Genomic DNA, 25684 nt, shown 5'->3' with positions numbered 1-25684 from the left:
CTTGAGGGTGAGTAAATGATGACAGAATTTTCATTTTTCAGTGAACTATCCCTTTAAAGTACTTATTCATGAAAATGCAACCTGATCTCATGAATTTCCGTGGGATAGTCACGGAATTTCGGTCTTAGTACATGATCTACAGAAGAGTCAAGTTTTAAATAGGAAAAATATCGAAACTCTTTGGTTATTTTTGAGCGCGTTGTTAATGGTCTAATCAGATTCAATGGATTATGCTAAGCTATGCTAAAAGTGGTACAGCCAGACCCGAATATTGGCTGAATGGATTCCAAAACAGTAAAAATCAAATGTTTAACTCTGTGGTAGCTGGAAAATGAGGCTTTTTTTAGAGAAAAAAAGTGGAGTGTCCCTTTAACTTGTAGTAGGCTATGGCAATAGCAATACCATAGCTGTAGGAGAAAACACCTACTGATTAAATGTATACCTTAAAGCATTAATTTCCACTCCAATAACAATATTTGTATTAGCAGTTATTGCAATATTTGCAATTAGAAAGATGTTGTTTAATGCATTTTGCAAATATCAATAAGAAAAGCATCAAGAGATTTCATGAAAGCAGACATAGCCTGCAGAATAAAATGGGAATTAGGGCATATGAATGCTTGGGTGGGCATTGTTCAGACAGCCTGCCATGAGACCAGAATAGCATCCATCTCTAAGTATTCACTTGGCAGTATTTGTGCTTTCCCCCTCTTATCTATTTCTTTTTTCATACAAAACCTACATAAAACATTTTCATTTAAAGTGCCCCGGTTTTTCCCTTAAGATTTATGTACTAACTGGGCCGAAAATAGTTACAGCTTAGATATAAGCTTTCTCCATATCCAAAAAATCTTGCTGTAAATCACCTCTCATCTATGTCACAGAAAACTGCAGGTCAACCTCAAATGTTTTTCTGCATCTGTCAAATGAAAGAGCAGCTTGTAACACCATCATGTAATTTCTGCAAATTGTTTTAGTCTTCTCAATCCTCTTTGGTTTTTATAATTCACCAAATGTATTAACTTTTAAACGTTTATTTTTTTTATAATACATTTCACACAGAAATAATCTTTAGGAATCTCCATTACGTTTATTTCTGTAATGCTATGCAAAACTACAAATTCTGATGAATGACTTTTATATCCATGACTTTCATACCAATACTTACAAGAATTATTTGTTTTTGTCTGAAACAGAAGGCCTCAGACATGTTTTTAGGGCTTGACTATTTAACCCAAACTAGTCTACTAGTTAGGGCTTGTCAGTGTCTAATATGTAGTAATTTTTTTAGTGCTGACCCATTAGCTCTGAGACAAATACAGGCGCACCCCGTCAGCGCTAGTTGTTGACTCTAAACAGAAGGGCAATAAAGTCCAACACACGTGGAATGGGACATGGGATAGCAAAATTGTGCTGCTTCAGCAGACCTTTATGCCAGTTGTTTCCACAGGACCAGAACAAAAGAGGTGGTGTGCTGGAATATCCTTAAAAAATAAAAACAGCAACATTTTGGATCAAGATGGCTGAAACTGGAGATTAGAAATATTATAAAGCTGGTAAGTCCTAATCTTAAAAAAAACTAAATGGCTTTTTAGATATTTCTACGTGGTTTCGTGATTGAATACATTGTATAAAATTTCCCTTGATGGTTATTTTCCATACAATCTCATGGCAATTTGAACACTGTAAAAAAATCTTTGCTGCCTTTTTTTATTGAATCAACTCAGTTTTACAAGTCATTTCAACTTACTATTATTTATCTTGAGGAGTTGTTATAACTATAGATAAGTTGGTATAACTTATGAAATAAAATTGAAAAAAGTAAACTTCATTTTATAAGTAGGAGCAACTCATCTCTTGTCAAGATAAATAATAGTTAATTCAACAAAAATCATAGGTACATAATTTCTCATGAAATTATGTACCTTATCTTTTTCTTTCTTTAAGCCTTTACATTCCCTTCGAAACATAGGCCATTGATCAATCGCCTCCATCCCCGCCTGTCTTGGGCCATCTTTTCAAGCTATGTACCTATAGTTTCCGAATTTTCCGAATTTTTTGTGATTGTATCAAAAATTTCTGTTTATGTGTCATTGTCATGGATTACTTAACTGCTTTTTCCTATTTTCAAACCATTGTCGCTTTGGTTTAGGGTTAGATTTGGTGTTTGCGTTAGGATATCACTTTAAGTATTGGTTTATACTATTTTTTCTGATTTCTTTTTTTATATTTTCTGATTTTTAAACTATTGTCGCCTGGCGTTAGGGTTAGAGTTTGGGTAAGGATGTCATTTTTTGTAAATCTAACCCTAAACCGAAGCGACAATGGTAAAAAAAATAGGACAAAACAGTTGAGTAACCAATACGTGACAATGACACATAAACAGAAATTCGTGATACGATTATGAAAAAACGCGGAAATTCGTGACAGTATCACGAAAAAGAATAAAACATTTACGTGACTATAGGTACATAATTTCGTGAGACATTTATGAATTTGCTTAACACTGTAAAAAAAATCAACTTCTAATCAACCTGGATTTACAAGTCATTTCAATTTTTATTTTTTATCTTGACTAGTGATAAGTTAAGCTAATTCAACTTAATTTTATAAGTTACAGCAACTCAACACTACCAAGCGTGGCGCACAAGCCCTGAAAAGTGAAGCCAAAACGTCTCGATCGCCCCTCAGTGACTGGTCCCAGTTATTCAATGGGACTTGAGACCAACTAAAAAATGTAATTACACATCAATTATCTTTTTTCCAAAGCTGTAGATTTTATCACGCTGATTTAAATTCAAGTGTTTGTTTTTAAAATAAGTTTGTTTTTAGTTAGTTATTTAATGATATAAAAACGGTGGTGTCACGTCATGATTGACAGCTGTGACATCGTGTGATATGCGCATTCTGCGAGAGCGAGGGCGGGGTCTTGATTTCGCTGCTTTACTTCCTGCTCACTACTGTGCAGACTCAAAACCCAAGATGTCAGCGCCGTATCGGGACACTGGCGGCTTCACTTTTCACCAATGGAAGAGAGCGAACAGGCGTCGTCCATCTTTTTTTACAGTCTATGATCTCTACACTGTGAAAAGTAAAAGATGTTCTACTTAAAAAAAACTTCAATTGGTAACATCTAAAAAAAAAATTAAGTTTTATAAACTTACATTTTCTTTATGTAAATAATTTAAGGTGAAAAAAACTTTTTAAAATTACTTTAATTGGTAACACCTAATAGGTAACTTAATTTTTTCTCTTCAAATTTATAGGTGTTACTAATTAAAGTTTTTTTTAAGTCAATCCAAGTTTTCCTCTTTATAGTGTAGTCAAGACAAAAAATGAAAGTTGAAGTGAGTGCAAACATGTTTTTACGCTGTTTAAATTCGTACAACAACATTTTTCGGTTTTGGTATGATTTGCTTTTGCACCTGTGATGTTGGGTTTAGGAGTGAGGTATCATTATTTTATTTATTTTTTCCTGAATAATCATACTTTTTGTGCATTTCACTTCATAAAAATTTATATGAATTAAGCTGCATTTAGACTAGAAGCGACTAGCAGTAGCAGAGCGACGCGATCTCATTCATCTCAATGAAAGCTTGGCGACTTCCGGCAACACGAGCGATAGTGACCGCTGGCGACTGGATGGGGTGTGTAGAAACGCCAGATTTAGAAACGCCTCTTTTGAAAGAGACGAGCGTCACACAGCGACAAAGTCGCTTATAATGTGAATGTACGTTTATCCACCTCATAAAATTCGTACAAATTCCCCCGCAATCAGGTTGTTATGTTTTATTTGGCTAAAATTGTATAATATGTAATATTTGGATGGGTAACACCGGTCCTCAGTTTTTTCCTGAGATGCTTTTCAGTTACGTAAAGCTTTTGCACAATCATGCTAATCAAATCATCTCCATGAGTGAGTTTGAACCTCAGTAGCTCTGCAATCTGCTACAATGTGGCTTTACAATCAGCCTGTGCTTCATATGGCTTGCTTCCTGCTTTTCTTCTCTGTTTTATTCACTCGTGTGGTCATGTACTGTTGGTGAGCTATTAACTCGCTCATTAAATGTTTAATTACCTTCCCTGGGAAAAGAGGTTTTACCAACAGTTCCGTTAATTTTAACAGGTTAACGTGGCCGTATTATTGAACTTTTGTGAAGTAAAAAGATATCAAGATGTGCAGGACAACACTGAACGGAAATCGTAGTTGTAAACGTGTATGGCAACACTGTTTGTGTGCAGTCAGCTGTCTCCAGTCTAACAACTTTATTACTTTAGGCAGGTATCTGGTCAATGGACGTTTGACATGAACACTGGGCTGTTCTTTGTTCAACATGGGAAAGGACTTTATAATGCAGACTGATCTCATGGAAAGTTGTGTTATAGTCACAAAAAATTTAATTCATTTATTCGTGTCCATGGTACAAAATTCAGCTTTTTATGTGCCTTGAGTACAAATGTTTTTTTCGTGTCAGTTGCACGAATTTCTATAAATAGTTTTTCATGGCCATGGACGACTTTCTTTGTCGTGTCATTTTATATATTGTTTTCTCATTGTTTTTTCCTGTTTTCTTACCATTGTCACTTGGGGTTGGGGTTAGAATCACTTTCTGTTACATTTTTAGACATCCTAATCCAAACCTTAACTGCAGGCGAGAATATTTCTAAAAGCGGAAGAAATTTTTTTAGAAACCAATACATAAAACAAGAATTGCGTTTATATGACGGGTCAGCAATTATAACCAAAAATGTAAGTGAAAATTTGGACTGTTGGTGGCGCTATTGGGTTTGACATAGGCAATCCATATTTGGTGTGGTGACTATTTGGAATGTCCTCTATGAGTGTGCCAAATTTCATAACTTTCCTACGTACGGTTCTATGGGCTGCCATAGACGCAATGGCGGAAGAAGAAGAATAATAGAAAATAATAATAATAAGAAGAAAACTAACAATCCCAATAGGGGTCTCGCCCATTCTGGGCTTGACCCCTAAGTACACCCAAACCCAAATCTAACCTCAACCCCAAGCAAAAATAGGAAAAACAATGAGAAAACAATACATAAAATGACACGAAAAAGAAAGTTGTGCTACGGCCACGAAAAACTAGAATTTCGTGTTAGTGTCACGAAAAAGACATTTGTGATTAAGACACGTAAAAAAGCTGAATTTCGTGCCATGGACACAAACTAATTAAATTTTTCGTGACTATAACACAACTTTCCATGCAATCATGTAAATTTTTGTCTAGCTGAAAAGTTATTATGTTTCTTCAGTGCTTTGTTGACGTTTAAAAAAAAAATTTAAACACAAGCTCACACAATGTAATTTCTACGTTTTCATACAATCTGGGACTCAATCTTGAGTCGCCGAAAGCGCGATGTGTCGGTTGTTTTTAGGGGTGGACCTTTACACATGCTTTTATCTTATAATCGTACATTTTGTACAATTTACATCATACAACTCGCCACTTCGTAAAATGGTTGTTTCCATTAAAGGCGGAGTCCACGATGTTTGAAAAACGCTTTGGAAAAGGAGACGGGCCGACTACCAAAACACACTTATAGCCAATCAAATCAAATCAAATGCCGGGTTGCGTATGTATGGGTCTATAGGTCCAGATTCTATTGGGGTAGGGGCGTGTTTGTTTAGGTGATTTCAAATATCAACATTGGCTTTCAAACATCATGGACTCCGCCTTTAAAGGGGACATTTTACAACTTAAGGATTTAAAATACATCTTTGGTGTCCCCAGAGTATATATGCCAAGTTTTAGCTCATAATATCATAAAGATAATTTATTATAACATGTCAAAATTGCCACTTTGTAGGTGTGAGCAAAAATGTGCCGTGTGTCCTTTAAAATGCAAATGAGTTGATCTCTGGACAAAATGGCAGTGCCATGGTTGGATAGTGCAGATTAACGGGCGGTATTATCCCCTTCTGACATCACAAGGGGAGACAAATTTCAATTACCTATTTTTTCACATGCTTGAAGAGAATGGTTTACCAAAACTAAGTTACTGAGTTGATCTTTTTCACATTTTCTAGGTTGATAGAAGCACTGCGGACCCAAAAATAGCACTTAAACATAGAAAAAGTCAGATTTTAATGTCTCCTTTCAGATCAGGTTTTTAAAATTTGCATAGGCCCCACTGCAAATCACACACAATATCTTTCCATCAATAAGATCACATTTCAAGCAGGAAGACAATGCTGGGTTGTTTTAATGCGGTTGGGTAAAATATGGAAAAACCCATCGTTGGACTTCAATGAATCCTGAAAATGTACACATTTGACACAAACCATCGGTTGAAACAACACAGCATTTTCACAAGTTCTTGTTTAATTTCAAAGTCTGCATGCCCTCCTTCCTACATTAATCGTACATTAACCCTCTCCTAAAAACACAAGGGTCCGCATTGAGTTGTTTGCGTTAAATTTAAAACCACACCACCGACTTTGATCACTTTATTGATGCTGACAGAAGATCAGGCTGAGAGATCAAAAGCACAGGTCTCAATCACAGACGACTATATTGGTGCCATGCAAAATCTTCTGTCTGACCCTCTTCCTATCAGATTAGAAGGAGAGGATTGCATTTAAGGACTATCTACTGGTTTTATGGTCTTAAAAACAACAGATACTCAACTTAATGAGTGTGCACAAAGGTCATGAGAACGACCATTGTTTACAAACCTAGGTCTGAAAGCATTATAGCCCACTTCTTTTGGTGGTCCCTTGACATACATTGCATTAGAATACATTACATCAAAGCAAAATAAACCTTTTCAGGACTAATTTAACTTTTTGGGAAGTTTGGTATTCCGGTAGCCTAGAGCATTACGTTAGTAGCAGGGTTCAATCCCAAGGAACACGTTTACTGATAAAACGCATAGATTGTTGTAACTGTAAGTCACTTTGGATAAAAGCATCTGCCAAATGCATACCTTTGAAGACATTTTAGGCTGTTCTTTTACAATCTACAAAGCAGTAAGCCGGTTCTCAGTCCTGTTCACATAAGTGCACAAAAATGCATTATTTCATAGAGCCTAAGGGAAGAATTTCTAGCAAAAGTTAACAGGCGAATTCCAAGTCCAAGCTGAATGAAATTCCCATGTCATGTCGCGTTCTCTATCCTGTCGGCCAACCATCCCCCTTCTCTCTCTCTCTCTCTCTCTCTTTACTAGACCACCCTCTTTCTTTCTTTCAAACGCGCTGGTCTCCGGAGTTTCATTCTGACTCGGCAGTGTCTGTCAGAATGTGCTGAACGCTTCTGCCTCCTGCCTTCTCTGTGTCACATTCCAGCTTCCAGGGCACAACGTTTTCCCGACATGGGTTATAAAGAGAAGCAGAGGTCCAGTGCGCTTTTGCACACGGCTTTGTGATCACCTTTTTACCTCCAACCACTTTTTCAAGTACCTTTCTCAGGCAAAGGCGCACACATTCTTTAGGAGAACAGCTATTTTTTTATTTATCTATCTTTGACGTGGATCAGACTAACTTTTGCACAGTGGAATACAGTTTTCTGCACCAGGTGATTACAAAAAGGGACAGAATACATTGGGTGAGTTTGGTATGACCGAAGTTGTGCGGATGGATGGTTTTGTCTTTGTGGTTATGTGATACATTTGTATTTGCATAAATGTGATTAGTTATGAATGACCATATCCAATAGGTGGATATGACCTATGGGCTGCTACAGTACCTAAATGCAAATGTACTACCCCTGTTTATTATGCTTGTATTTAAAAGCAAATATTAAAGTTAATTGCATATCATTGAACAGTCATCTGTGGTGGTTTAAGGATTTTTAGCAGGATTTTTAAGGATTTTTCGTTTAAAGTGATAGTTCACCCAAAAATGAAAATTCTGTCGTCATTTACTCACTCTCATGTTGTTACAAACCTGTATACATTTTTTGGTTCTGATGAACACGAAGGAAGATATTTTAAGGAATGTTTATAATCAAACCGTTTGTGAGACTCATTTACTTCATAGTAGGAAAATAATACAATGGAAGTGAATGGGGCTCACAAACTGTTACATTGCTTAAAATATTTTCATTCAAACAAGAAATTTGTACAGGTTTGTAACAACACAAGAGTGCGTAAATGATGACAGAATTATAATTTTTGGGTAAACTATCCCTTTAACATACACAGTCAGAAATAAAGGTAAAAACTGTACCTTTTCTGTCGATGGGGTGAAGGTTCTGTTTTGTACCTTTACAGGTATACTAAACATAATACAATGTTGTACCTTTTTGGGTACAATACTGAACCTTTAAGATCTATCTTTAGGTTTAAAGGTACACTTGATCTGTATCCCTAAAATTTAACTGGTACAAAATTGTTCCCTAAGGTACACAATAGGTCCTTAAAGTATATTATTATACCCTTCAAAGGTACAACATTTCAATGTGTTGTATACCTTTAAAGGTACACAAATGAACCTTTAAGAGTATCACCCCAGTGACAGTGTACATGTTATTGTGTGGTACATTATTGTTCCTCAGAAAGGATGTGTTAATTTTTTACACATTTTTTTGTATTAAGCTTTTAATACATTGTGTGTAATTTCAACACATTATGTGTCATTTTGTGTTGATTTTGTGTTAAAATAAAACACACGTTGTGTTAAAAGTAACACAAAATGTGTTGTTTCAATAATAACACAGAGATGTGTGGATTCTGGGACAACGCATTTAATGCAATGTTTTTACACATCCGTTCTAAGAGTGTGGTTATTATTAAGTGTATTGAAGTTTAGGGCTGGGAAAAGATTAATCGTGATTAATCACATACTAAATAAAAGTGATTTTTGGCATACTATATATAGTGTGTGCTGTGTGTAATTACTATGTACATATAAATACACACACATTCATGTATGTATTTAAGAAACATTTACATGTGTATATATATTTTTTTCCATATTTTTATATATTCTATATTATATAAATTAAAAAATTTATATATAAATTTTAAAAATCTGATATGAATATATGTATGCGTGTGTGGTTAAATATACACAATAATTACACACAGTACACACACATATATTATGCAAAAATAACTTTTATTTTGTATGCGATTAATCGTGATTAATCTTTTCTCGTAATGATCTCTGTAGTTTTAACATATTCTGAATTATTTAGCCTAAAACAAATGTATTATTCTCCAGTGTATGAATTTGTAATGATTGAAAAAGCTATATAAGTTGCACTTCTGATCTGCAACCAGTTTCTCCTATTCATAGCCCATATACAATAATTAAATCGGTCTAAAATACTGATCTCAGATCAAGAGCGGAAATTCAGTTCATCACAGGTTTGGGAGTATTGTTGAAGTTGAAAGGGAACACCTTCGCTCTCTGTGTTAAATAAAAACTGTTGAATGACTCTCAGGGGTGCTGAGCTCTGTTTAAACAACAGCATGCTAGCAGGATTTCCTTTAACACTTCAGTTTAGATTGATGTCTTTCACTGCTCATGAGGGCCAACTAGGGTCAGGATCATCCCTCAAGCATAAGCAGGCACCCACTGAGCACTGCATCAAAACCTCACTGACGATTATACGTATTTATAGACGCTTCAGAAATGAAAGCCAGCTGTTTAAAGAATAGTTCATCTAAAAAATAAAGTTCTGCTATCTTTGTTACTCTCCAAACATTTCTGTATAATGAACGTGAATGGGTACTGGAATTTTCAAGCTCTGAAATGACAAATAAGCATCATGTAGGGATAGATATTTCTCAGTAAATCCCCTCATGTGTTTACCATTACAAAGTCAGTAACAAAGTTAAAACAACATGAGGGCGAATAAGTGATGACAGAAATTGTATTTTCGTGTAAAATGTTTCTTTAAGGTTTTGCTAGGTTTATTGGTTTTTATGTCACTTTGGATGATAGAAGTGAAATGAAGTGTACATGTAAGTTGTTTTTAGGTTTTTATACTCCGTAAAGTAGAAACAGTTTAAAGTTAAGGCAGAATACCATGTAGTGCTTAACAAGTTTATTACGTCACCTGTTTATTTCTCTCAAAGACCATGCAGCATCAAATGCTTTAAAGGGACACTCCACTTTTTTTTTTAAATAGGCTCATTTTCCAGCTCCCCTAGAGTTATGTATTTGATTTTGACAGCTTTGGAATCCATTCAGCTGATCTCCGGGTCCGGCGCTACCACTTTTAGCATAGCTTAGCATAATCCATTGAATCTGATTAGACCATTAGCATCGCGCTCAAAAATAATCAAAGAGTTTCAATATTTTTCCTATTTAAAACTTGACTCTTCCCCTTAGTAGCTTGCAATGGCAGGGGACTATTTTCGGGCAGTGCGTAATATAATTGCGCCTCCTTCAGCCATGTCACAGCAGCAAAGTTCTTGATTATTACGCCAGAATGAGAGTATAGTTCCTAGCCATATCTGCCTAGAAAATCACAACTTTTAATTTTCCGTCTGTCTTGGTAGACGATGTAACTACAGAAGAGTCAAGTTTTAAATAGGAAAAATATCTAAACTCGTTGGTTATATTTGAGCGCGATGCTAAATGGTCTAATCAGATTCAATGGATTGTGGTAAGCTATGTTAAAAGTGGTACCGCCAGACCCGGAGATCAGCTGAATGGATTCCAAAAAAGTGGAGGGTCCCTTTAATGTGGACTTTTTTTTGAAAAGGAGTGATGAATGTCAAACTAAATTTGTGTTTTTATATAACCTAAATTTCAGCGAGCACATTTAACTTCTATAAGTAGTCAGAAATCAATAAAGCATATAACAATAAAGCATAACATACAACTATTAAAACTTATTTTAAGGACTCGCAAGTAAATGACTGTAACTGGGCATCTAAATAATAAAAGTTGGTTCAACTTAAAAAAGTTACATGTTTGCCTCAAAATTTTGAGTTAATTCAACTTAAACATTTTAGTTGACACAACAATTTTTACTGAACAAACTTTTTTGAGTTAAATAATATTTTAAATTTAACTCAAAATGTCAAGGCAACCAGTTAATTCACTTTATGGTGAACCGACAAATCTTTTTTTACAGTTTAATAAAGTGCTTTACTATTTTTTCTGCATTTCTTGTAAACAGTAAATCTGAATATTCGGATGGATAACAACAATTATTTTTTAGCATTACTGTGACTGCATTACTGTGGATTAACCATTACAGACACTGTAAAAAGTGAAAAGTTGAATCAACTTAAACATTTATTTTAATTGGTAACTTCTAAAAAAATAGTTTTTTTCAACTTATTTGTTTAAAGTGTCCATAACACACGCTGTTTCTGCATATCTGATGATAATCTGGAGTACCTATAGAGTAGTATTACATCCTTCATATCTCCAAAGAGTTTTATCAAATTTATAAAAAACAGATAAGCTTTACTGATTCTTTCCGATAACGCACAAAAAAATTCGGAAGGAGGAGTTACGAACTGCGGGAGGAGTGAGTCTGAGTCAACACTTTATACAACACTGACTGGATAATTTATGATTCACTACATGTTTGTTTCGTTTATTTCATGCCTATTTCCAACATAACACAGAAGTCTTACTTACCTATATCTATATCTATTGTTTCCATAATGCTGGCTTTCTTCTCCTTACATCCAAAAACACACTTCTTCTTTCGTGCCATTTCCAAATCTTGATATATAACAAAGCTGTCACGTGAAGTGATGCCTGTAAATTAGCATTCTCGGTTCTCGCTCTCTCACTGATTGACATGTGGGCGTGGTTTTCTGGGGGAAGTGACCATAAAAAGAAGTGATACGTAGCCTATAGCTTACCCCTGAAACGTCAGCTGGACCCATATTCGAATTGACTTTCCGAAACTTGTACGAACCCTGGCGAAGTGCATTCGAAACAGAAATACTCTGTAACACGTCCAACTGCTTTTGTTTAGCATGAGGAAACCAACTCTTAAACTGGGTTACCAAGTCAGAATGCATGAAATACCCCCCCCCCCAAGTTAAAAAAATAGTTGAGAAAACATTTTTTTTTTCGGTGTTACCAATTGAATTAATTTTTAAGTTGACCCATATACTCAAAAAAATGCTGCATTGGGTTGAAACAACCCAGCATGGGTTAAATTACAACCTAAGGGGCTGGGCTCGTTCCATTTTAACCCAACACTGGGTTGAAAATAACCCAGCATTTTTACAGTATATAAATGATTTTGGTAATCATCAGAACTGTTAGTTTAGGGCAGCCGTGACAAAATTTGTTGGATGTTGGTCTAATAAATTTGCTATGCACACACAATAAAAAAGCACTGACACAGATAACTCAGATAAACATCTTATCTAATCATCTTTTTCCACTGATAACAGGAGTTTCTCTGTTTTTATACATACAACCTCCACCTTCAAATCCACAAAGATCTCAATGTCTACACCATCACTGACCCGTAGCTACCTAGCCACTGCATAAAGTGTGGAGTCCTTGTGGCCACTGACCTTATGACTAGAAACACTACTTTCCTTTTATTCTGTCCTGCTGTCGCCTGCTTTGGTTCTCGAGGGTCTCTAATAGAAGGACCAGATGTTGGCAGAACTTCCTGCCACTCTGGTGCTTTCAGACAGCTGCTTTGTGTCAGCCCCTGTCCCGGTTCCTGCTCTTAAAGCTTGGAAAGCAGTAATGGAGGCCCTGAATATACACTGAAGAGCATTGTTTAGTGAGAGAAGCTGCCTCAGGACTTGCAGGGGACACACAAGATACACTCAGGTCTAAGTGAGTTGACAAAACTGACTGGTGGCCCCATTACAGTTCATACTGAATGGTCATTTCATCCGCCATCATTTGTTTTGCATCCTCTGCACCCTAATGCTGCGTTCACACCAGCCACGGTAGAGGTGTCAAACGCGAGTAATTTCAATGTTAAATCAATGTGAAGACGCGTTGATGCGCGTCTGGAGGTCTCGCGGCGTGAATGAGGCGTTTAGCGCGGCAGACGCGTTTCCGTCTCATTTGCGCGAATTGCACGAATTAGGCGTTGCCGGGGCAAATGCCCGATATAAAATATTTGAAAAACGCGCCGCGGTAACCAATCAGGAGCTTGCTCTAGTAGTGACGGGATTACAGGAAGCGAGCGGAGTCTCAGCGGAGTCGCAGAAGCCCCTTCCTGGTTGCGAATTTCCATGAGAATGTGTCGTTGACTAGAATTTCTTGCGTCGTGAATGAAGCGAGTAAACTCAAAATGTTCAAGCGGCAAACTAGACGCAGTAGGCGCAAATTTGACGCCTCAAATGTGGCTGGTGTGAACCCACGATAACTGCACTGCAAAAAATGCCTTTCTTACTTAGTATTTTTGTCTTGTTTTCAGTAAAAATATTTCAAAAAATTCTTAAATTAAGATGCTTTTTCTTAATGAGCAAAACGACCCAAGAAAATAAGTCTAGTTTTTAGACCAAAAATGTCAAATTTAAGAGATTTTGTGCATTAAACAAACAAAAAAAATCTGCCAATGGGGTAAGCAAATTTTTCTTGAATTTTTCTTGAATTTAGTGTTTAAGAAAAATGTTCACTGATTTTATTGCTTACCCCATTGGCAGATTTTTTTGCTTGTTTTATGCAAAAAATCACTTAAATTTGATATTTTTGGTCTAAAAACTAGACTTATTTTCTTGGGTCGTTTTGCTCATTAAGAAAAATCATCCTAATTTAGGAATTTTTTGATATTTTTACTGAAAACAAGACAAAAATACTGAGATTTTTTTTCTTGAAAATCATTTTTAAAGTGTGTGGGTTTACACCAGACACGAGTTCAATGATTTGCGCGAGTAGATTACAAAGTCAATGCAAAGACGCGATCAGACGCCTCCTCGCGTGGGGCGATATGGGTTTGCCACGAAAACACACGCTATTCGCCTCAAACGCATCTTCACCCACGTTGAAAATATTGACACGAAGTTAAATCCCGTGAGTAATCTAGAGCAAGTAACGCAATGTCCCGCATTTGGTGTGTACGTAGCATAAGAGGTGTTTAGAAAGATGTAACCCAGTCTGTGAAAACCCAGCTTTGTTGTGATTTACTGTTTTCTACAAATCATCCTACATAATGTATACATAGGTGAACATTTAACCTTGATATCTTTAATATTGACTCAGTAAGGTCATGTCAAAGATTGAAATGCTCCTCATCTCATAAATAAATTATAAAACTTTAGATTTTACAGGGTCACAAATGTTCCCCAAAAACAGGGCTTTAAGTCTTTATTGACTTCACACTCTAATTCATGCTTGCACACATTCTGACTTTGAATATGAATATGCGTCGCGACTCAAGCCAGGTTTGACACCGGTATTGAAAATCCTATAGGAAAGCAGTTGGTTTCACAATAATATCTAGCACATTTTGTGAAATAGTTTAATAAAATCCAAAAGCTACAGTATGTTTCAACTGTAATTATGTTTTTTTCAGTTTTATATTTCTTCGCCAGTTTTATATTAAGTTGCCAAACTCAATTTCATCTTTTTGCTTGTTAGTATTCTGAATTCACTAAGGAAGCTTATAATCTAGTACCACAAAGTGAAAAAGTCAGTATCTATTAACATCAGGACCTTGGCAGGAGGCGTGCAATAATTTATGAGTCCCCTTTCCCCTAACTATTAAACTCTATTTGCTCTAATACTCAAAGAATTGCCTATATATTGCATGAGATGTGTTGGCGGGCTTTCATGATTCAGCATACACCAACACTGGCGAGGGGCCGCAGCTATGCAATTAAAAATAAGCAAACAAGTGGCTCTGGTTAAAAACCAAATAGCAAAAACTCAAACAATGGCCCGTTGTGTTCTTTGTTTTTGGGGTTTACGTCATCTTAAAAATCCTCTTTTTTAAATTTAGATCCTTATCTTGATGAAGTAATTGTATGAAGATGTTCCTCTTCTGAGATATTTACATTAGTTTGTAATTTTATATCAGTAATTTGATTGGCAAATAGCAAGGTCAGCCCAACAGGACCTAAATAGTCCAGTAGCAAGCAGAAAGTCTAATCTGTTACATGGACACAGGGTTGTCGTCATTATTTTCAAGACAATTTAGTTTGAATTAAATGCTGATTGTACTTAAAGGGATAGTTCACGCAAAAATGATAATTCTGTCATCGTTTACTCACCCTCAAGTTGTTCCAAATCTGTATAAAGAAGATATTTGAAAACAGGAGCACCATTGACTTGAATAGTATGGAAGTCAATGGTGCTCGAAAACGTTTTGGTAACAAACACTGGGTCTCATTCACTAATAATTGCGTATGTTTTTCGTATTTAAACGCACACTTGAACTTCTCACGAAAACTTTCCGCCTAATTCACAACACGTGCGTACATACATGAATTGGTTGTTCTTAAGTTAGTGAATTTGGAGTGTTCTACGTGAGCGGCCGTGTGCACAATGTTGGTAATTTGCATAAAACACACCCAAACCAGCTCCATATAAGGGCTTTCCGCAGCTCAGTGCTGGTCCAAAGAACATTTTAGAGCAGTTTGTCAGAAAAGCAAAAGAGCTCGAAAAGAAATCCCTGATCATATTTATTATCGGTAGTTACATTTTGCTTTGCATTTTTTATGCTGTCACTGGAGGAAGCCAGTGCTGTCCACTGACCAGAGTAACGTTATATAAGTATTGGATGCGTTAACAAATATGACATTTAATTAATATGACAGAGACGCGCATCTGTATCTAAAATAAAACAGACAGGAGATCGACGATCTCGATTGACGTTTGGACTTCTCATTACATTTACGTTTACATTAGGCATTAAGCAGACGTTTTCATATAGAGGAAGGAAAGCGAGAAGATTTGTCATTACGTGAATCTTTTTTATATGTGAAGAAAGATAAGTAGGCTATGATAATATACAGTTGAAAGAAAAAGTATGTGAGCCCTTTGGGCTTACTTGGATTTCTTCATGAATTGGTCATAAAATGTGTTCTGATCTTCATCTAAGTCACAATAATAGAGAAACACAGTCTGCTTAAACTAATACCGCACAAACATTATACGTTTTCATGTTTTTATTGAACACAACATTTAAACATTCATAGTGCAGGGTGGAAAAAGTATGTGAAACCCTAGGCTAATGACTTCTCCAAGAGCTAATTGGAGCCTGGAGTCAGCCAACCTGGGGTCCAATCAATGTGATGAGATTGGATGTGTTGATTAAAGCTGCCTTGTCCAATAAAACACACACACCAGTTTTGAGTTTGCTGTTCTGAAGAAGCATTGTCTGATGTGAACCATGCCTCGCACAAAAGAGCTCTCAGAAGACCTACAATCAAGAATTGTTGACTTACATAAAGCTGGAAAGGGCTACAAAAGTATATCTAAAAGCCTTGATGTCCATATGTCCACGGTAAAACAGATTGTCTACAAATGGAGAAAGTTCAGCACTGTTGCGACTAGGCGTGGTCGTCCTGTAAAGATGACTGCAAGAGCACAGCGCAGGATGCTCAATGAGGTGAAGAAGAATCTTAGAGTGTCAGCTAAAGACTTACAGAAATCTCTAGCACATGCTAACATTTTTGTTGACAAATCTACAATAAGGAAAACATTAAACAAGAATGGACTTCATGGGAGGACACCACGGAGGAAGCCACTGCTGTCCAAAAAAAAACATAGCAGCATGTTTGAAGTTTGCGAAAGAGCACCTGGATGTTTCACAGCAATTAGCTTTTGGAGAAGTCATTAGCCTAGGGCAGGGGTTTTCAAACTGGGGGCCGCGAGATGGTTCCAGGGGGGCCCCAGTTTTATGACATTTTATAAAATACATTCATTTATCATGAATTCTGTGTAATTAAACCTAAAACATAATAAGCCAACTAACCAACAGCACTACTAGGTATAATTTTATATGTTTTGTTTAATTAAAATATTACATTTTAAAACTGTTTTTGTCATAAATTTTCTTTCGGGGGGCCGCGAAAAAATGCACTGCACACAAGGGGGGCCTCACGCTGAAAAAGTTTGGGAACCACTGGCCTAGGGTTTCACATACTTTTTCCACCCTGCACTATGAATGTTTACATGTTGTGTTCAATAAAAACATGAAAACATATAATTTTTGTGCGATATTAGTTTAAGCAGACTGTGTTTCTCTATTGTTGTGACTTAGATGAAGATCAGAACACATTTTATGACCAATTTATGAAGAAATCCAAGTAAGCCCAAAGGGTTCACATACTTTTTCTTTCAACTTTATAATATAATGTATATAATAATAATATAAACCATGTATAATAATATATAATACAGAAAATATTATAATATAAAATATAATCATGTTAATTATACATCAACTTTATTATTAACATTATAATTATAGCCTAGTATTTGATTATAGCGTACGTGATTATTGCGTACGAGTGGTTTTAGGTCTGCACTATAAGTGCTTTGCCATAGTAGGAATAAAAAATATGATGGAATTTAAAGGGTACCATCAACTGTGTGCTTACTATCATTTATCAAAATATTTTCTTAATTTATCACAATACTTCCAAAATATTTTTTCCTACTATGGAAGTCTATGGTCACTTATTGCTGTGTGTTTACCATCATTTCTCAAAATATCTTCTTTTGTGTTCATCAAAAAAAAGAAATTCATACAGGTTTGGAACAACATGAGGATGAGTAAATGATGACAGAATTTTCATTTTGAAGAGAACTATCCCTTTAAGTTCTAATGTAGTTTTCAGGGTGAATTCACATTTGTCAGGTTTAATTTGATTTAAACAGACCTTGGTGTGATTGCTCTGCTAATGCATGTTTATTTTAATGTATTATTTATCTAAATGGGAAAGCTGCCATCCAAACCTTGATGTTCAACAAACAAGCAGGCCGAGACCCCTACTTCTGTGTTGTTCTGAAATATGAATGCAAAGCATTTTCTATTTTAGTCTGGACTGAAAACACAGAGTATGAACACATATGGTAACACTTAGCCATTGTCTAGCCTGTTTGCCTGAAATGAGATTGCAGGTGAGGTTATGTCTGATGTTAATAGTGCTTACTTTTTGGCTAATAATTTGACTAAATAACAGGGTAATTACTTAATGGTGCACTGTGTAACTTTTTCGGAGCTTCTCTTGACAGAAATGCAATCTAATATACATAACTATATTATCAGCGGTGTATAAAATCTTAGATAATAATCTGCATTGTTTTTATTACCTTAGAATGAGCCATTTTTATCTACATACACTGCGGGTCCCCTTTCATGGAAGTCGACATTTGACACCACCATGTTTCTAAAGTAGACCATGTTCCTAAATGGACGACCAGCTCTAAAAGAGCAAGTTTCGTCACTACATTGTTGACATATGTCCTGTGGTGGCTACCGTAGCTTCTCTATGCATTTCGCAATCTCATAACTAGATGGTGCTAAAATCTACACACAGCACCTTTAATTTCCCTACTGAAAAATCCAGCTAAGACCAGCATAAGCTGGTCAGCTGGTTTAAGCTGGTCTCCCAGCTTGGTTTTAGCTGGTATTGATGGTGAAGCAAGCTGGTCTAGCTGTGTTTTGGTCACTTTTTAAGCTGGTCTAGCTGGACTTAGCTGGTCAGGCTGGAAGACCAGATGAACCACCAGTTTGACCAGCTTTGCCAGGCTGGGAGGACCAGCTTAGACCACCTACTTCCACCTTAAACCAGCTACCAGCTTATGCTGATCTTTGCTGGATTTTCCAATAGGGTTGCCTTAAGTAGGTCAGCTGTTAGCCATTTAACAGTTTCAACTGGACAGTGGCTTCTTTTTCTTTCTGTGTGTCATGTATTTTCCAAACTGTGTTATAGATGCCACAAACAGGCTGTTGCTGGATTTTATAGAGCCGGCTGTCGCCAAGGAGAGACAACTAAGGACATTGTCCAGTTCATGTGATGAGAACCTGTCTTTACACTACTAGATGTATTGGGGACCGGGCCACCCTTACAAATTTTTCTGGGTCCCATAAAATCCCATACACCCAGGATACAGACACACAGAATAGGTTTCTGTATCACAGAGCTTAAAACAATGTTCCTGTTTGTTTCAGTCTGCCTACAAGTTAAATATTAGTTTTTTATTATAAATCTGGGAAAAGAAAAAAAGTCAAAAAGGAAACTGTGTACCATGTGTGCTTCGATGGCTGAATGTTTGCTTGTTTGTTTATCCTGTAGGGTCTCTCTTTATGTCTTTGTGCATGTTTATCAAAGTGTATTTGTGCGATCTGTCAGTAAGGGCGGGATTTTCTGGCCTCTGGCTTTAGCTGTTTTCAGAAACAGAGGCTTTGTGAAGGACAATGTAATAATATGAACCTCACGAGGAATCTATTAAAAGTTTATTGTGTGTATATAGTTTTGTAGTTAATCATCATTATAACTGTTTGTCTAAATTTGGGTTAAGGATTTAAATAAACCCGTAGCCATATACAACTTTTTCTGATACAGTTACATCAATAATACCATCATTTCTCAGACGATAAAAGGTAATACTTGACCTTACTGTAAAAAAAGTTGTTTACCTAGGTGCCTTAAAATTTTAACCACGTTTTTTAAAGAGCACCTATTTCATTGTTAAAAAGCAATGTTATGTTGTGTATTTGTTATAATACAATGTGTTCGCATGGATTATGGTTAAAAAACACATTATTTTCCACATACCGTACATTTTGTAGCTCCAGATTTCACTCTCTTTCTAAAACGCACGGATTTGAAAAGCTCTGTGTCCCTGATTGGCCAGCTACTCTGTACATTGTGATTGGCCTGAAAACCTCTGACGTCAGCAGGAAATGTGACGCTCCTTACCATGTTTGAAAGATTCGCGCACAATGCAATGCTTAACAGGAGTTAACTTACAGACTGTGAGTCCAAGCGGGATGAAATATGATAATGTAGGTCTTGACTACATCACCAAACCTAGGAAGTAAACTGTTGCCTACAATCCGTGTGTTTGTTGAGTCCAAGAAAATAAATTTACGTTGGAGATGATAACTCGCTTCATCTTTTACTTTGGGGTTTGTACCTTTTGCATATTGTTAACATGTACTAATACACACTTACAAACCAGCCCAGTCACACAAAATTACGTACGTATAGTCACGTAATTTTTTTATTCTTTTTCGTGATACTGTCACGAATTTCCGAGTTTTTCATGATCATATCACAAATTTCTGTTTATGTGTCACTGTCACGTATTGGTTACTGAACTGTTTTGTCCTATTTTCTTACCATTGTCGCTTCCGTTTAGGGGTAGATTTACATAAAATGACATCCTTACCCATACCCAACTCTAACACCAGGTGGCAATGGTTTAAAATTTAGAAAATATAAAAAAATCAGAATGCAAACACCAAATCTAACCCTAAACCGAAGCAACAATGGTTTGAAAATAGGAAAAAGCAGTTAAGTAACCAATCCGTGACAATGTCACATAAACAGAAATTCGTGATACGATCACGAAAAATGCGGAAATTCGTTACAGTATCACGAAAAAGAATCGAAAAATTACGTGACTAAGTACATGATATTGTGAGACTTGGTAGCACAAACCAAAGGAAATGTAAAAACGTGAATCGAACAATAAGTGGTCTTTTGAATTATAAAGGTGCGTAATTTTTGCGGCATCTAGTGGTGAGGTTGCAAATCGCAACCAACGGTTCAGTTCACTGCTTACCCCTCTCTTTTAAAATGCATAGATAGGCTACGGTAGCCCCAACCGGAAAACATGACATCGTCAGAGACAACTTAGTAAAAAAAGTTTGTCTGTTTCTGTAGAAACATGGCGGCACAAAATGGCGACTTCCACATAAGGGACCCCGCTGTATGTAGATAAAAAAGTCTCATTCTAAGGTAATAAAAACAAAATGGTTCATTATAAAAAGGTCTTTATACACCCCTAATGATATAGTTTTGTATATTTTTTTGCATTTCTGTCAAGAGATTCTTCTAAAAATTACACACTGCACCTTTAAGGCAACCAAGTAACTTGCTTTTTTAAGTTAAACCAACAGTGTTGGAAATGAGATTCGGACATGCTGGCTTACCGCCATTAAGCAACCATCTATTAAATACCTAGCAAACACCACAGCAACAACTTGGCAATGTCCTGGCAATTACCTAACCCCCGTCATTTTAACAGTGGCCAACAATTGCTTTATTTTTTTTTACATGTATTCTATTTATATTCATCCTTGAACTGTGCTGAAGTTTCCTGAGGTTGTAGTAGTTTTGTATGACACTCTAAATACACATACTTGATGTACTTTTTGGATGAAATCCTGTAGTAAATTATTACCAATTGAAGAGAAATTCAAGCCGCAACTCTGTCAAAATGGAGATCTCTGTCTGTCGTAATATGCCTTAATAGCCCCTGGTTATAGGTTTCTGCTTGAGTTATTTTATGTACTATGGAGGCGGTGCATTCCATGAAAAATTACCCACATACCCCAAATTTAGAGAAACGGTCACAGGAGAATAAAATTCGACTGGGAACTCTGGACAAATCAGTCACAGCCAAGGTACACAGGCCTACACAGAACACAAACATTCACATCCCATGGGGCGAGTTCACTGGACATATCTTAAAAATAGTAAATAGTATTTTACTTAAAGTGCACAAAAATGGCGTTTCTACTAAAAGTCCTCTTTAATCCAAAAGTCTGGTTCAGTTTCCGTGAAGCCGCCCTTAAATGAACACATCATGTTTATCTTGCGTGTCAGCAGCATGTTACTAAACATCCATGGATTGTCCATTACTCTTATAGTGGTTAGGGGTTCGAATCGGGTCAGGTGATAATTCAGTGCAAAATGGCAACATCCTTCAACTCTCCTCTGTTTTTTATAAAATACTGTACATCTCGATGACAGTATACAATTAAATGCGGTGTAACAAAAACAGATCTAAAATAAAAACGTCCGCTGTGATGTTAAATAGTCAGTGTTTCTTCTTGTCGAAGCAGTATGGAAATGTTTTAGCTTACCATCTGTGTGTGGGGTTACACAGATGTAGTAAAGTTCATTTCGATCATCCAGTTCCACGGTTCTGCTTTGCTGAGTTAACAGAGACTGAAGTTGGAGAGCGAGGCTGGCCCTGCATTCTGAAACCTAATATTAGAGAAGAAAACAGTGAGGGAGAAAGAAAAAAGGGGAAAAAAGACAGGCAGAGAGGAAGTTTAGCATTAGGGTTGGCAAATGTATCTGCCAAAGTCATGTTTTGTGATTATAATGAGGCTGAGGTGGTGTGGCACAAGCGAATGAGAGTGAAATAATGATCTTATTTACGATTTTAAGGATCTAATATGAAATACCATTTTGTTCTTTTAGAGGGCATTTTACGGTTACATTTATGCAGCACATTCAATGTATGCATTTTTATCAATATGTGTGTTTCATGCACTCTCAGAAATAATCATATGCATAAAAGTAATTTAAAGGAATATTAAATTTTCTTAAAATAAAAATCCAGATAATTTACTCACCACCATGTCATCCAAAATGTTGTTGTCTTTCTTTGTTCAGTCGAGAAGAAATTATGTTTTTTGAGGAAAACATTGCAGGATTTTTCTCATTTTAATGGACTTTAATAGAGCCCAACATTTAATACTTAACACTTAACAGTTTTTTTCAACAGAGTTTCAAAGGACTCTAAACGATCCCAAACGAGGCATTAGGGTCTTATCTAGCGAAACGATTGTCATTTTTGATAAGAAAAATAAAATCTTGGCCGCACGTCACAGCGAATCACTCGCGGAAAACCAAAAATGGGTAAAGAAGCGGGACATGGGTAAAGCTGAGGTGGCTGGTTGCTGAAATCACGCCCGCCTAGCTCGATGCTCGTGACATCAGTGGCCGTTCACCCCTCACTTAAGTGGCCACTTCCTTAATTGTGCAGAAGTTTAAGGCTTAATATCATTTGAACGGAGGAGTTACAAAAAAATCACCCCCCTCACAGTTGTCATGAAGGGCAAAATTAGCTATACAGACCAAAAACAATTTTTGTACCAGGCTGTAAAAATTTTTTTTTACTGTAAAGTTGGGCATTTTTAACATGGAGGTCTTTGGAAATTGACTCCCTTTTGGAGCCTGCCTCTAGCGGCCAGTTGATGAACTGCAGTTTAAATCACTTCCGTATTGGCTTCATCAGAGAGGTCAGAAGGTTGCCCCTCGGGATACACGCGGCAAAAATGATGTCAACACGGAGTGGGGGGTTGTGCGCGAGACCCCATTTTGCTTTGCGGTGTGCACATCAAATTTTGTAACTTTGCGCGCGGCTCCGCAACCCAAGAAGCACGAGTCCCAGGCGAATCTAGCCAAGCATGACGTCTCATCACGCCAGCACCCAGTCTGTGTGTTATTGTGTGTAATATTTTGCTGTATGGGTGGGTACTGCTGTCTACCCAAAAAATTTGCCTCTAAGGACAATAAAGTTAAAGTAGCCTAAGTAAGAAAGATTTTTTTGTCGTCTGGGAAAGATGATGACAAAAACTTGGCCTTTATAAATGATTGTGCTTTGGTAAATAACAAAGTCAGTCAAGTCTGTATATTATGCAGAGCCAAGCAAACTGTGTGTTATTAGTCATCTTGAGCAGTCATGCAGTCTCTCCTAATTCTTTATTATGTGTGCGGAGATTGCGTGGTTACTGTATGTGGTTAAAACCAATCCTGGATGAGACAAAAATGACTTAAAACCAAAAACAGTTATTAGTGGTGGGAATCGGTTTGCTTTTGTCTGATTAAATGATCACTCCCTCATTCTGCTCTGTTTGTATGTTGGGGGCTTGATTATATAGCAAAGATAAAGTGTTTAAGGCGGAGGAGCTGCAATTTACAGTGAGAGTTTGTACTCTTAGACAAAAAGGTACGAAAGTTGTCACTGGGACGTTACCTTTAAAAAGTCAATATGTACCATTTAGGTACCAGTTATGGCAAGAACAAAGGTACAAAAGTATACTTTGTGAAAAGGTACCACCCCAGTGATAACTTTTGTACTTTTTGTATTTAAAAACCTCATTAATTGGGCTTAATTTTTGTCTCTATTCTATGCTTTATTCTTTTGTAAACTCAAGATTTGGTTGGGACATATAACTTTGTATGTGGTTAATAGGCTGCAATTACAACACAGCCCCATGATTTGCTAGTAGGTTGCATTAGGGGGCGGGACATTGTCATTCTAGAAAGCTTTGGAATAGACAAAAGGGAGTGCAAGATGAGTTATCCATAGTTTTAAAATCTGTTTTCCCACAAAAAATGCAAAACCCTATGAGTGTGTCTGATATGTAACATGTTTAGGTACAGTCATTTCACTTAAATAGCAATGAAAAGGTTATAAGTCAGTAATTGAAATCCCTTATTTTCACAAATGTCACTCAAGTCATTTTATTGGTATTTAACAAATTTGACTGTCTTTCACTGCAAAACACACTAAGTAGATGCAAAAATCTCTACTTCAATGAAAAATCTCAAGTCACTCTTCACTGTCCATTTTGAATAAAGGTAAAAGGCTCAAAAATTTGGTCAATATCCTAAAATATTCCGTAAACATCCTCTTAACTCTTTCCCCGCAATTGACAAGTTATATCGTCAATTAAGAGAAAACATTTGCATAAAAAATGTGTTTCTGAAAATTTTTATGTTATTCTGTAATACCGCAATTATCCACTAGACTTACCCAATTTATGAAAAAAAATGAAGCCAAAACGTTATTTACTAATTTAAAACTCTTCGTATGTTTTGATAATCGTTCTGAATCTGATCTCTAACAAAATTCCTTTACAAAAATCCTATTATTTCAGCTTTTTGCTAAAAACTTCATTTTTAAAGAAAAATACCCATATTTATGAGTTTATAAGCAGAGAAAAAAATAGATAGGATGAACCTTTTTTTCCCCATTTTGTTTGTTTCTTTCATTTTATATATTTGTATGTTTATATATTTTAGAAGAAATTTTTCCTGAAAGGCATTTTGTGAAAATTTTGTAAAAATCACAAAAAATGCTGGCGGGCAACTTTAAAAAAAAAATGGCTGGGAGGAAATGAGTTAAAAATACACCCTGCCGTACGAGCGCAAACGCTCATTTAATTGTTCTTCCGTGCACCAAGTTTGGTAAAAAATCACTGTGGTGTTTAACAGATTCTGCCAACAAACCCTTATATCTGAATGGTCTGAAGCTAAGATTTAGTGGATTTGAAGCGAAAGTATTTGATGAACTTATAATACATGCACACTGAGAGCATTCAGTCAATATCATTATCTCATTTTTTCATCTGACCTCTTCATATGCTACTTATAAAATAGCTTACACACATTGCCACAACTGTAATTTTGTTTTAGGGTGTTTAAAGCCAAATATTATCTAACATTATGAAAATGTTTTATGTTTTTAACTCCTTTTTAAGTCTTACTCTCTTTATCTTTGCTTCCCTGGATATTTTTCAACCAAAGCTTAATTTTGTCATTCCATCTGATCAGAAACAGCTGCTGGAAAACTGTATGCAATTCTCTATTTTTAAAATTTTCTCTAAAAATACACATTTGAAACTCTCTGATGAATCCTCTTTATATGTCTAATCTTCTTCTATGAAAACAACGATGACGTTCGTCTGACCCTGTTGCTCTTTCATTTCTCAGCAGGATCTTTTGAGTTCACAGTAAACAGAGACCCTTGTGGGAAGATATTTTTATAAGGCAAAAGTGTCTCCCTCAG

At 36.2% G+C, this 25684-nt stretch overlaps 1 protein-coding gene and 1 long non-coding RNA gene across 3 annotated transcripts in view; one reads left to right on the top strand and one right to left on the bottom strand.

Moving 5' to 3' along the window:
- The first annotated feature begins 7220 nt into the window (after positions 1-7220).
- The window catches only part of eva1ab (eva-1 homolog A, regulator of programmed cell death b), a 26018-nt gene continuing 7554 nt past the window's right edge, over positions 7221-25684 (top strand). Inside the window, exon 1 of the mRNA XM_055172201.2 lies at positions 7221-7565. The gene's annotated coding sequence lies outside the window, so the exon portion shown is untranslated. The remainder of the gene's footprint in view (positions 7566-25684) is intronic.
- LOC129417493 (uncharacterized) overlaps positions 20776-25684 on the bottom strand; it is an 18845-nt gene continuing 13936 nt past the window's right edge. For both annotated transcript variants that reach the window (XR_008635781.2, XR_008635782.2), the window contains exon 3: positions 20776-22086. This is a non-coding gene — a long non-coding RNA (uncharacterized lncRNA). The remainder of the gene's footprint in view (positions 22087-25684) is intronic.

This window comes from Misgurnus anguillicaudatus, chromosome 7 (assembly GCF_027580225.2).
Source record: "Misgurnus anguillicaudatus chromosome 7, ASM2758022v2, whole genome shotgun sequence".
In the NCBI taxonomy this organism is placed as follows: domain Eukaryota; kingdom Metazoa; phylum Chordata; class Actinopteri; order Cypriniformes; family Cobitidae; genus Misgurnus; species Misgurnus anguillicaudatus.
The sequence above is the reverse complement of the archived record's forward strand: the minus strand, read 5'-3'. Positions and strand labels throughout refer to the sequence as shown.